Raw genomic sequence first — 14,063 nt, forward strand, 5'->3', positions numbered from 1 at the left:
TGTTGAGGATTTTTGCATCAATGTTCATTAAGGAGATTGGCCTATAGTTCTCCTTTTTGGAGGTGTCTTTGCCTGGTTTTGGGATAAGTGTAATACTGGCTTCATAAAATGTGTTTGGCAGTTTTCCTTCCCTTTCTATTTCATGGAACAGTTTAAGGAGGGTTGGTATCAGTTCTTCTTTAAAGGTCTGATAGAATTCAGCAGAGAATCCATCAGGTCCTGGACTTTTCTTTTTGGGGAGACTCTTGATTGCTGCTTCAATTTCATTTTGTGTTATAGGTCTATTCAGGTGATTAATTTCCTCTTGGTTCAGTTTTGGATGATCATATGTATCTAGAAATCTGTCCATTTCTTTTAGATTTTCAAATTTATTTGAATATAGGTTCTCAAAGTAGTCTCTGATGATTTCCTGGACTTCCATGGTGTTTGTTGTTATCTCCCCTTTTGCATTCCTGATTCTACTAATTTGGGTTTTTTCTCTCCTCATTTTAGTCAGGTTTGCCAGGGGTCTATCGATCTTGTTTATTTTTTCAAAGAACCAACTTTTTGTTTCATTAATTCTTTGTATGGTTTTTTTGGTTTCTATTTCGTTGATTTCAGCTCTTATTTTTATTATTTCTCTCCTTCTATTTGTTTTGGGATTTGCTTGTTCTTGTTTTTCTAGGAGTTTGAGATGTATCATTAGGTCATTGATTTGGGATCTTTCAATCTTTTTAATATATGCACTCATGGCTATAAACTTTCCTCTCAGGACTGCCTTAGCTGTGTCCCATAGGTTCTGGTAGGTTGTGTTTTCATTTTCATTGACTTCTAGGAACTTTTTAATTTCCTCTTTTATTGCATCGATGATCCATTCTTCATTAAGTAATGAGTTATTTAGTTTCCAGCTGTTTGCATGTTTTTTGTCTTTACTTTTGTTGTTGAGTTCTACTTTTACTGCATTGTGGTCAGATAGTATGCATGGTATTATTTCTATTTTCTTATATTTGCTGAGGCTTGCTTTGTGCCCTAGGATATGATCTATTTTGGAGAAGGTTCCATGGGCTGCTGAGAAGAATGTATATTGTGTAGAGGTTGGATGAAATGTTCTGCAGACATCTACTAGGTCCACTTGATCTATTGCATATTTTAGATCTTGGATTTCTTTATTGAGTTTTTGTTTGGATGACCTATCTATTGATGATAATGGAGTGTTAAAGTCTCCCACAACCACTGTGTTGGCGTTTATATATGCTTTTAGGTCTTTCAGGGTATGTTTGATGAAATTGGGTGCGTTGACATTGGGTGCATACAGATTGATGATTATTATTTCCTTTTGGTCTATTTCCCCTTTTATTAGTATGGAATGTCCTTCTTTATCTCGTTTGATCAATGTAGGTTTGAAGTCTACTTTGTCAGAGATAAGTATTGCTACTCCTGCTTGTTTTCGGGGGCCATTGGCTTGGTAAATCTTCTTCCAGCCTTTCATCCTAAGCATATGCTTATTTCTGTCGGTGAGATGAGTCTCCTGTAAGCAACAAATTGTTGGATCTTCTTTTTTAATCCATTTTGTCAAACGGTGTCTTTTGATGGGTGAATTAAGTCCATTAACATTAAGTGTTAGTACTGATAGGTATGTGGTGATTCCTGCCATTTAGTTATCTTAGTTGTTTGAAGGTTTGATTGTGTGTACCTAACTTGATGTTACTCTCTACTGTCTTGCTTTTTCTTATCCTGTGGTTTGGTGCTGCCTGCCTTTTCATGGTTAAGTTGGGTGTCACTTTCTGTGTGCAGGATCCCTTGCAGAATCTTTTGTAATGGTGGCTTTGTGGTCACATATTGTTTTAGTTTCTGCTTATCATGGAAGACTTTTATTGCTCCATCTATTTTGAATGATAGCTTTGCTGGGTAGAGTATCCTGGGGTTGAAGTTATTTTCCTTCAGTGCCCGGAAGATCTCACCCCACGCTCTTCTTGCTTTTAATGTTTCTGTTGAGAAGTCTGCTGTGATTTTGATGGGTTTACCTTTGTATGTTACTTGTTTTTTCTCTCTTGCAGCCTTCAATATTCTTTCCTTAGTTTCTGAACTTGTTGTTTTAATGATGATATGTCGTGGAGTAGTTCTATTTTGATCTGGTCTGTTTGGTGTCCTGGAGGCCTCTTGCATTTGTATGGGAATATCTTTCTCTAGATTTGGGAAATTTTCCGTTATTATTTTGTTGAATATATTACGCATTCCCTTCGCTTGCACCTCTTCTCCTTCTTCGATGCCCATGATTCTCAAGTTTGGTCTTTTGATGGAGTCAGTGAGTTCTTGCATTTTCTTTTCACAGGTCTTGAGTTGTTTAATCAGTAGTTCTTCAGTTTTTCCTTTAATTACCATTTCATCTTCAAGTTCTGAGATTCTGTCTTCTGTTTGTTCTATTCTGCTGGATTGGCCTTCCGTTTTGTTTTGCAGATCTGTTTCGTTCTTTTTTCTGAGGTTTTCCATATCCTGGCTGTTTTCTTCTTTATTGTTGTCTATTTTTGTCCTGAGTTCATTTATCCATTTATTCATTGTGTTCTCTCTTTCACTTTGGTGTTTATACAGTGCTTCTATGGTTTCCTTTATTTCTTCTTTTGCTTTTTCAAATTCTCTATTTTTATTGTCTTGGAATTTCTTGAGTGTCTCCTGTACATTTTGGTTGACCCTATCCAGTATCATCTCTATAAAATTCTCATTGAGTACTTGTAGTATGTCTTCTTTTAAATTATTCTTGTAGGCTTCATTGGGTCCTTTGGCATAGTTTATCTTCATTTTGTTGGAGTCTGGCTCTGAGTTTCTGTTCTCTTCATTCCCCTCTGGTTCCTGTACTAATTTTTTGCTGTGGGGAAACTGGTTTCCTTGTTTTTTCTGTCTTCCTGTCATTGTCCTTGGTGTTGTTACTGTCCCTGTACTGTGTGTAATTAAGTATTTTCTAGCTTGTAATAATAACAATGGTAATATTGAGAATGGAAGAGTGAGCTGAGATGGAAAGCAAGAAGTTAAAGAAAAGGGGAAAACAAATATACAGACAAGAGGGAGAAAGCAGAACAAGGTATCAGACAAGAGAGTTTCAAAGGTATAAACAGGGAGTGTTAGTGTACTAATCGACAGTAAGCTGAACAGACAATAGAGTGACAGAGAGAGGATTGAAAATCAAAGATAAAAAAAATAAAAAATAAGTATATGAAAGTAATATCTATTTATAAAAATGAATTAAAATAAAATGGAAAATAGAAAATTAAAAAAAACAAAAAAAACAAAAAAACCAAAAAACTTCCAAGTTTATATGCAATGCAATTTCAGTCTTAATAATTTGGATGTCCGTCTCAATCTCCAGTCCTGGAGTTGGTGCCTCAGATGTTGTTCTGTAGTTGTCTCATCAAAGGGGATGCATAAAGTAGAACAAAACTACACTCACACACACACAGAAGAAAAAAAAAAAAAAAAAGCCCCACCAAGTGTCCCCAGTTCAAATGCAATACAGTTTCAGTAAGTTTTTCGGCTTGCAGGTGTAATTTGGTTGTTCTCTCATCAAAGGTAGGGAGAAAAAGAAAAAAAAGCGTCTGGAGGCAGTTCTGAGAGTGGTATCTGCAACTGTGGCTTGCCTGCCTGCTGCTCTCAGCCTGTAGCTGGCGGCGTTATTTATGCAGATCTCTGGGGTGAGCTTAGCACTCACCTGGTCCCACAGGCTTTGTTTGCTCAGAGTTCTCCTGTGCGGGGGAGGGGGGCCTCTGCTACAGGCTTTTCCCTTTCCAAGCACTGGGAAAGGCGACACTGCCCCGCGTTGTCAGGCCTGCGTGTTTATTTACAGTTCACGTGGGAAGTGGGTCTTCCCTCCTCTCACAAGCGTCCCTGCTCCTGGTTGCTGGGCGCGCCCCGCTCCCGCCAGAGCCTCTCCGGCCCGCCCGGCTCGTTTATTTCCACATTTTTCTTATTATGAATCTTTTTTTTGCGAAATTAAAAAAAAATTAGTTTTAGTTTGAAGTCAGTATTAAGTAAAATGTTCATCCAAATACTACAAATCATAAACACTATTTTCCTTCTTAAGTTCATTATATTTTCTAAGACAAAAAATTTAGTTTTCTTTTCTTTGATATTGGTATTTGGAATCATCTTAGCATAAAACCATATATTCTTATGTTCTAAGTTTGTACCTATCTTGAATATCTTATTATAAATAAAAATACAAATTCAGAAATAATAACTCTTCCTTGCAGAAGAATTTCAATTATTAAATATAGAAGGAATTAGAGAAGTAATGAAATTATTATTAGAACACCACAGTTGTGAAGACAGCATAATGAAACCCACCAAAAGCTGTTTGAAAAAAGAGAAAGGAGGGAGGAAGGAATGAAAATATAAAGGAGAGGGCAAACTCATTCAAAGCACACTGTACACATGTGTGGAATTATCACAATGAAATGTCTGCGTATTACTAATGTATGCTAATTCAAAAATAAAATAAACGTTAAAAAAGAACATCACAGTTGTACCTGACACAAGTAAGATCTGTCAGTGGGTAGTAAAAGAAGTGGGCAGAAGTTTAAACAGCAATGGGGCAGTTGCATAGTCTTAAAGTATCTCTAGCAGATATTTAGTAATTATAAAGGAAAACAAAGTAAGCTTTTAATCGAGAATCCTAGCAGACATTACCTTAGTAGTGATCAAGTACCTTAATAGTGATCAAGGTTAACAATACCAGAAATGCATTATGACATCAGATATCCTCTCATGATACCCTGTCACAGGTTGAAAACAAGTGGAGACATGACAACTAAATGCCAGATGGATTGGATCCTGGAGCAGTAATGGGACATCAGTAAAAAAGACTAATAAAATTTCTACTTTTAACTCTCTAGTTAATGTTATTAGCATTGTAGAAAGGTTAATTTCTTAATTTAGACAAATGTTCTATGGTTATGGTGTCAAAATGAGAAGAAGATGAAAAAAGGTATTCAGGAACTCCAGTATTTTTGCAACTCTTCTGCAAGTCTAAAATCATCTCAAAAATTTGAAAAACAACTTAAAAAGTACATACACATATGTATATTTGTGCATAACACACACACATATATCAAGAATTCATGGAAATTGGAACTTTAGGCATTCAATAAATTAAATGTCAATGTTTTCTTCTGAACTTGTCATTGTCTCACTGGTAACATAGTTTTAAGGTTTTACCCTTTCCTAACAATTTATCTCAGGAATTCACTGCACACTGCAATATATTCAACTGATGAGAATCAATAAATTAATTCAGAATTGTCATATTATCTGCTCTAAATACATTTTCTTAAATAATTATACTGAACTTATTACCACAAAATGTATGAAGAGAGTAACACTATATTTGTAAACTGCAAATAACAAAGCAAAAGCAGTTCTAAGAAAGTCAAAATCTAAGCTGTAATTTACACATGAAGTGTATGCTGAAAGCAATCACAATGTATAAAAATGTAACAATCCATATGTTTATTAAAACAGAACCTGTTTGTCTCACATTATATCCAGTCTCATCTGGCAGGTTTCTGATAGCCTGTTACTTAAAGTATATGTCGCTCCTGCTGATAAGGAGTAGCCTATGGATATCCATAAATTTCTTAAGGAGTGGGTTTACTTGGTGATATTGATAATTACATAGTTTCATATTATATTAATTTATCTGAAAACTGAAAAACTTCACAAGTAAAACATTCTTCCACTCTTTTGCCAGTTTTTCAAGTTTCAAATCAGAGGAAAGTTAGAATGTATTGCTTCCTGACATCAACAGGCATTTCAAAAGGACAGCAACTAACCAAAATCAAGAGTTCTTTGGTCAAGTTAGTAACAGGTTCCCACTTCATTCTAAATCCTTTCACAATCATTTCCTTTCTAATTTTTCTAGTATGGCCTGGAGCTTACAAACAGCTTCTTTCCTGGCCTGCTGGACAGAGTTCTGGCCCCTAGTTTCAAAAGAATCCAGTTCCAAAAGTCCTTTTGTCAGCATTTCTTCCTGAAGCCAGTATGCTTTGTCTGTCATTTTTCCTATAAACTCCTACTTCTTGCTCAAGATATTGAACCTTTTCCAGCACATGTATGATTTTGTTAATATTTGACAATAATGAAGTACCTTCATCTGGACAGAAACATTCTTTTTTTATTATTATTCATATGTGCATACAAGGCTTGGTTCATTTCTCCCCCCTGCCCCCACCCCCTCCCTTACCACCCACTCCGCCCCCTCCCTCTCCCCCCCCAATACCCAGCAGAAACTATTTTGCCCTTATTTCTAATTTTGTTGTAGAGAGAGTATAAGCAATAACATTCTTTAGGAAGATTTTTATTCTGACCTTGATTGCTGGGATATTCGTTAGTGGCATTACTATCCAGCTGAGGCTCAGCACTATATTGGACTTGGAAATTCAAAAGATCTAAATTATTGCTATTCATTTTCCCCAAGGATTTGTACTAATGAGCCCTGCAAGGAAAGTGTATCAGTCCATGCCTTGGTCTGATTGGCTATAGGCACATAAGAAACCAATCCAGGAGCTGTTGGAATGATGGTGAAGGAGGTGGCTTAGAAGAACCACTGCAAGGCCATGGTGAAGCACTTTGGGGAATGTAAAGATTTGTAGATGGTGCTGATGGTGCAGTTGCAGGCCAGGGGTAATGGGTGCCCCTTTTATAAGCACCAGAAGAAGCCCATTCATCTTTTTATGATGATGCAGTTGGTCCTGATGTGGAACACTACAATTACTGTCCCCATAAAGATAATGGGCAGAATCATTCCAGGGTTCTTTGAAATAGGATATCCTGGAACCAGCTCCCTAAGAGAAGGTGCTTCAATCTGAAGTCCTGCTGAGGATGCATCCAAGGAGAAACTGGAGTTGGGATGTTCTGTTTCCATGTGAACAGTAAGTGCTTAAAACTTCTGTGAAGTAATTGGTCTGGGTATAGATAGATGCACAATAAACCCCAGAGTATAAGGCAGTACTTCCCCAGGGCTAGGAAGGTATGCTGGACCATATGCTTCATTTATATAAGAATTCAAAGTGGCTTCCTCCACCTCAACTTGGCTCTGAGGCCAGGTGCGTCCAGATGGATAGTAGCCATCACCACCTCTACCAGGTGGTCTCAGACAGTCACCCCCCATCCTGAGTACACCCACCAAGACATGGGAGGTTTGAGGTGAAGAGGAGGGTATAAAGACAGAGGTAAGTGCACCAGCACAACTCCACCTCCAAGCCATGATACTGGCCATAGCCTTAGAGCCTCTGTGAACCTTCTTAATTTAGTATTAGAAATCTTTCTGGTTATTATGCTGTGTGCATGTGTGTTTGTGCAGGATATGAATTTTGTTCACTTTCAAAAGGAGTCTTTAGCCAGGCACAGTGGTACCTGTCTGTAATCCCAACTGTGTGGGAGTCAGAGATCTGGAGGATCAAGGCTAGACTGGGAAAAAGTTATGGAAACCCCATCTCAACCAACAAGCTGGATGTGGTCCTATGCATAATCTAAAATACATGAGAAACATAAGTAGTAGTGTTGTGGTCCAGGCAGGCCAGGGCAAAAAAAGGTGAGACCCTATCTGAAAAATAACAAATGGCAAAAAGGTCTGGGAGCATGGCTCAAGTGGTAGAGCACTTGTCTTTCAAGCACAAAGCCCTGAGTTCAAACCCTAGTACTGCCAAAACAACTAGATAGCAATTGTTGCCCTCAATGCAGAGAAACTAATGCAGATACTTTAAAGTGACAGAGGCCAATAGGAGAAGGGAACCAGGAACTAGAGAAAAGGTTAGTTCAAGAAGAATTAACTTAGAAGGTAACACACATGCACAGGAAAGCAATGCAAGTCAACCCCCTGTATAGCTATCCTTATCTCAACTAGCAAAAACCCTTGGTCCTTCCTATTACTGCTTATACTCTCTCTTCAACAAAATTAGAGATAAGGGCAAAATAGTTTCTGCCTGGTAGCAAGTGGGTGGTGGGAAGGGGTAAGGGAGGGAGAGCGGGGAAGGGGGGAGAAATGACCCAAACATTGTATGCATATATGAATAAAAGAAAAAAAAAGAGTTCTTAAACACCACAATGTTGTGAACATGGATTCAAAGAAAAGAGACTATTTGGTCTTCATGATTATCCTCTCTCCAAAATCAGTTTTGGACATGTATTTGAAAATGCTTGCATATATCTCTACTAATGCTAAGTAGTAGCATTACTACTTACTCCCTCTTTTCCTCTTCATTTTGACTATGCATTTAAACATTTCTCTGAGATTCTTTTTTATGGGTTATCCAATTAAATTTTCTTTTGGAAAGAGAGAGGCCTATAACTACCTCAAACATAAATGCTATTGTATTAGCAGTACTTAGAACAGGGCATGACACCTAGTCACACCTCAGTGTACATTAGATGAATAAAAATGAGTTACCAATGAACAAACCAAAAACCAAATGAAATCTTGATGTCAAAATGCCATGGCAGTCAGCAGAAATACGCACTGATTTTTTTCCAGATAGGCTCCTTGTTCATTTCTGGCCATGTACTTCAGGTAGGGCATCAGGAGTGTAGGAGGCATCTTCAATAATAGCAATTTGTATGATTGAAAGTCTGGAGAACTTTATTCAGGGATAGTTTCTAAATAAGAGGTTTTCAGTTTTCAAAGACACTAAGAAGAGAATAAAAATTAAGCTTATAAGATCTGAATATGTATGGAGAAAATTGACTTGGACTTACTCATTTTCCAAAGTCTAGAATAGAGGATCACCATTTAGAGTCTGAAAAAGATGACTCAATTCAAATTAAAGACAACAATGCATACCTTATACAGTAGACACTAAATGTAGAGGATGTATGTCCTGGGAGAATGTATCACCTCAATAAAGTATTTTATAAAGTATTTAGATACTTTATAATTTAATAAATTATTTAATAAATTATTCAATGAAATCATGAAGGTGGCAGTTTACTAAGATAAGTAATGGAGGTTTCAAGCACAGTCTTAGCTTTTTTGGGGGGGGTACTGGAGTTTTACTCAGGGCCTCACACTTGCTAGGCAGGTGCTTTGCCACATGAGCCATTCAGTCAGCCCAAGACAAGTGATGGAGGTTTCAGGCATAGTCATAGCTTTTAAAGTCAATAAAGATAAGAAATTTCTAACTCAATTTGTTCCTATTAATGCCATCTGGAATATTGGTCCGATATTGGATGGACATCATGCATGCAAGTTATGTTGCTCTTTTCGGATGAAAGTGATTAACAATGCATACCTTTTGGGTAGACATTTTGAAAGGCTGTGGTTAGTGTGTAACAGATGAGATAATTAAGAGCATGTGTGAAATTAGCTATAAATCTTAGGGAGTCATACTCTTGAATCATATACCAAAACCCTTGGTATTAACTACTCCCACTTTCTCAATCCAACTGTGGCACAGAATTCCAACTTCTGGTCTGAGGTTGCATAAGAAAATACCATATGACTGCATCTGTTAGGAGGGAGGGAGGGAAGAGATTGCGGTAGTGGTTGAATGTCCTGAGCACTGTTGTCTTTAAGAGAATTTTAAAAAAATGCATAGGAGAAAAGCTCTTTAAAATGGGAAGCTACAGTCCACGTTTTATGAGTTAAGTCCCTTAATTATGTTTTCAAATTAGAAATGAAACATTTTCTAGACTCTTCCATGTTAGGAAGCAAGCTACTAATCATATTTTATTGTTTCCAAATTGAGTGCTAATCCTCTTAATCATTGCTGAGTAAAATTGTTGCTTTGTAGAGCTGGGAAGTGGTTTATGTGACTCTAGACTACATATTAGATTTTGTAAGCAGGATATCAAATCATTGTCATCTGCTTCTGAAGTCTTAATTGCCAATGGGAATTGTCAGGAATAAAGATAATTTTGGAAATTTAAATCATTTTTCATGTTGTCAATCAACAGTTCTGGAAAAAGCATAATCATGTGTTTCTTATGCATAAGAACAAAACTACATATTTTCCTGTTTTTTTTCAAATCTCCTTGGTGGCTCTTTTGTATACAATAAAAGATTTTTGTGTTACTGTTTTTGTGAAAGGTAGAAAAATATTTTTACCTGGTTAAATTACCCAGTGATGGTGGTGTTTAAATGTTAGTGGGAAGGTTCTGGAATATACTATAACTAATACTATAAATACTAGAAGCTCATTTATTATGAGACTTATGAGTGTAAGGGAGAACACTAGGTTTTATTCTCAAGTAGTTTGGTTATAAATAATACTTAATGACCTTAAAAACTGTTATATAGCAAATCTAAAACTACATTTATGTGAAATAATATGTATATTGTAGTCTACCTAAATGTGTTTTTAGAGGGTTGAATTATCTCTTGATTATGAATCATTTCAAATGTGTACAAAAGTAGACAGAATATTTTCATGAATTCCCTGTTCTCACCTCACACTTTTAACAATTGTTAACTTCATATTTTTTTAAGAAATTGCAAGATATATTATTTCATCCATAAATATTTCAGTGTGTAACTCTAAAATTAAGAACTCTTTATCAAATAAAATATTACTTGAATATTCTTTTTTATATCTATAACTAGACAGTCATTGCAGTCACTTCAAATAATATTTTACTGTAAGAAGAAGCGCAAGTTTTGCTCCAGATGAGTGATTGTTAGTGAGAAACCATTTTGTGTAAGTTGGCAGTTCCATGAGATGTGACTCTAGGGAGCAATGCACTGTAGTCAGCAAAAGGTCATGAGCTATGTGTTCCCCTCTGATTGGAGAAATAAAATTTCAAGTTTACATATCAGTAAACATGGAGGTACTGAAGTGCTTTCTCAGAATTTTCTATGTCTGTTGCATTAAAAGAAAAGAAAACAAGATTTTCTAGTCTGCCTTTGCAAATATTAAGAAAGTATTTTGCAACATTGGTTCAGCCATACAATATCCCAGAAGACTGGTTCTCAAGAATTTCATATTTCTGACTCAAGCACACAAGAGCAATATAATACTAATTCTTAAAACTGATGGATATATATACATATATATTTTTATATATACATAAATATATATTTTATATATTTATATATATACATAAATATATATATACATAAATATATATATTTAATAATTATCCCTCTGAACTTGGCATACTCCTATATGAAGTGTATGAGTATACTATGTTTGAATCATGTGAAATTCTTATTTTGTTTATCAAAAATATTTGAATATTGGCAGTTTCATATGGCTCAAAATATATGACAGTAACCATTGAGAGAAAGCCTGATACATCTTTTGAATTTACTTCAATGGGAAATCTGGTTGTACATATATTAGACTCCATTTTCCCTCTAGTACTAGCATACCCTCATTTACTAATGAGTTAATAAACTGTTTCTTAAAAACATACCTTACAGCTGGGTGCCAATGGCTATGTCTGTAATCCTAGCTACTCAGGAGGTAGAGTTCAGGAGGATTGCAGTTTAAAGTCAGCCTGGGCTAATAGTTCATGAGACCCTAGCTTGAAATAAAAACCCATCACAGTGAGATGGTGGATATCTGGAGGAGGCAGAAAGTGGGAGCACCACGATTTCAGAAAAAAACTTCTGAATGGTGGTAGCTAGACTTGGGTAATTCTGATTTTTTTAGCCGGCTAAATTACTGCCAACACATAGAGTGCACATAAAGTTCAACAGCCAACCCTTACAACAACTTTTAATGCACATAACAACTGGGAAAAAACCTGTGTGGGCTGGGACTAGTACAGTCCCTGGCCTGCCTCAGGGAAAGCTGCCAGCTGTTTCCTCCTCCCCTTTTTTTTTCTTTCATTGTTTTGGAAAAAGCAAAGGACTGTAGAAAAAACTGAACTAGATTCTGCAATGTACTGGACCCATATCACCCAGACACAGCTTTCCTTCACCTTTCTGGCTGGACACAAGTCCACCAGAGTGAATCAGCAACCCCAACAGGTGAGTGCAACAGATTACCCACCCTTGAGGGAACCACATAGTCCAGTGTAGCTGGTGAGCATATTGCCCCACCCTCCCCAAAACTGAACATCATAGACAAAGAACATAATTCACCTCTGCCTGGTAATAGAGGGGAAAAATGCAGAGCTGACCTCCTAGAGTGGGGATAGGGTAAAACTTGGAGCCAACCTCCCAGAGTGGGGATGGAGCAGAACACTGAGCTTAACTCTTGGGACTGTGGGTGGGGTACAATGCTGAGTTGCCCTGCTTTGTTGGGGGAGGAGCTGACCTTCCAGAGCGGAGGTGACACAGCTCTGAAATAAGAGCCATATTTGACTTGCTTGGAGAATCTGGTAGTGAGCTGAAAAGTGAGAGATCATAGAGCTCAATTGCAACTTGCCCTGTGGGCAGAAGGAGTCAGTGACTGCTCACAAACCAGCCTCCTGGTGTGACCACTTCAGAGATTCCACCTACACCAGAAGGCCCATCACATCAAAGAAGCACTGGCCTCAAACACCCTGAACCTACTCCCCCCAAAACTGTTTGACAAGGAGGGTCAATATCCATCACCACACACCCCAGCATACCAACCTTGAGAAGGGACAGAGACACTGAGAAAGCCCCTTTCCAAAGCACCAGCACCTGGATTTGAAGTCAAAGGAATAAGTCCAGTGCTTTCAGCAAACTGATGTTTTTAAAAAATATTTTGTTTTATTTTATTTATTCCCCCCCTTTTTAATTTAGTATTTTAAAATTTATTACTATTGTTTTCTTAGCTTTATTCTTACTCTCTTCATTTTCTCTCCTTTTTTTGTGCTACAATCCAGCATTACCTATCTCCCTCTTCCTCTCTGTTCAAATATCAATCTGCTTTATCCTCTCTTGCCCCAGTTTTCTTTCTCCCTCCCTAGCTGTTTTTCTGCCCTTTTTTTCCATTCTCTCTTCCTTTCTCCATCTTCTCCTCTTTGCCTCCTCCTACCTTTCACCCCACTGTCCTTACCTCCTCCACACTCATCACTTGAGAATAATCTACTATAGAAACTCTATACATTACCCCCATCTGTCCTCTTCAATCCCTGACAAAAGCACCCTCTCCCACAACAACTGAGATACACCTTAACACACAATAGGGCCCTATTACCCTATAGCCCTCACAATTCACACCCCTTCTCCCTCACTGTATCCCCCCTTTCTGCCCTCCCCTCTAGCACCAGCTTTTTAATTACCTAAGTAGCTATCTCTATCCAAACAACTGTTATTCCCCAATTTCCACTGTTTATAGATAATATCACTAAGGGATTTTCTATATATTATGTAAAAAACTGGCCTGGTATTGAATCTGTGAATTTGTTATTGCTAAATTACACCTACAGATCAGGGAACAGAAAGAACAAATCAACCTAGCTAACAACTAAGAGAGGCACAGCATAGTCAAGGGAAAGATAACAGGTGATTAAAACCCCCAACTAGCCAATCAACAACACAAGAGCAAGGCACAAAATAGAAACATGAGGAGAAGAAGGCAGCAGAATACAACCCCTCAAGACTAATAATAATTCAATAGAGAATTTAGTGAAAATGCAGAAAAGAATACACAGTTGCTAACCCCAGTAGAATGATGATAAGTATGTATAATGAGTCTTAATGAGGACCTTAAAGAGGTGCTGAAAGAGGAGCTCAAAAAGGAGCAGAAAGAAGAAATTTTGGGGGAGCTTAAAGATAAGCTTAAAGAGAGCATACAAAAACAAAGACTATTAAGACAACACACAAAAAATGAGAAGACACAGAAACAACAAAATGAATTCAGACAGGACTTCAACAAATTCCAAGATGAAACTAAGGAGATCATATAAAAAAAGAGATATATGAAATAAAGACACCAACAAAAGATATGAAAAAGAAGATTAACAAAGGTATGGAAAAATCTCAGAAAAAGAATCAAACAGAAATCCTGGAAATAAAAAGTTCCTTAAATCAAATAAAAAACACAGTTGAAAGCCACTTCAGCAGTCTAGAACAAGTGGAAGATTGAATTTCAGGGCTCAAAGACAAAACAAATATTAAAGAAAAAAACAGGAGAATTCTTAGACAAAATACTCAAGAGCTGCAAAAGGAAGACACAAGAACTCTG

At 37.0% G+C, this 14,063-nt stretch overlaps 1 pseudogene; it reads right to left on the minus strand.

The window, feature by feature from the left end:
* Positions 1-5,863: 5,863 nt before the first annotated feature.
* On the minus strand, positions 5,864-7,135 carry LOC141419494 (BAG family molecular chaperone regulator 4 pseudogene; annotated as a pseudogene).
* Positions 7,136-14,063: the final 6,928 nt, after the last annotated feature.

This window comes from Castor canadensis, chromosome X (genome assembly GCF_047511655.1).
Source record: "Castor canadensis chromosome X, mCasCan1.hap1v2, whole genome shotgun sequence".
NCBI classification, from domain to species: Eukaryota; Metazoa; Chordata; class Mammalia; order Rodentia; family Castoridae; genus Castor; species Castor canadensis.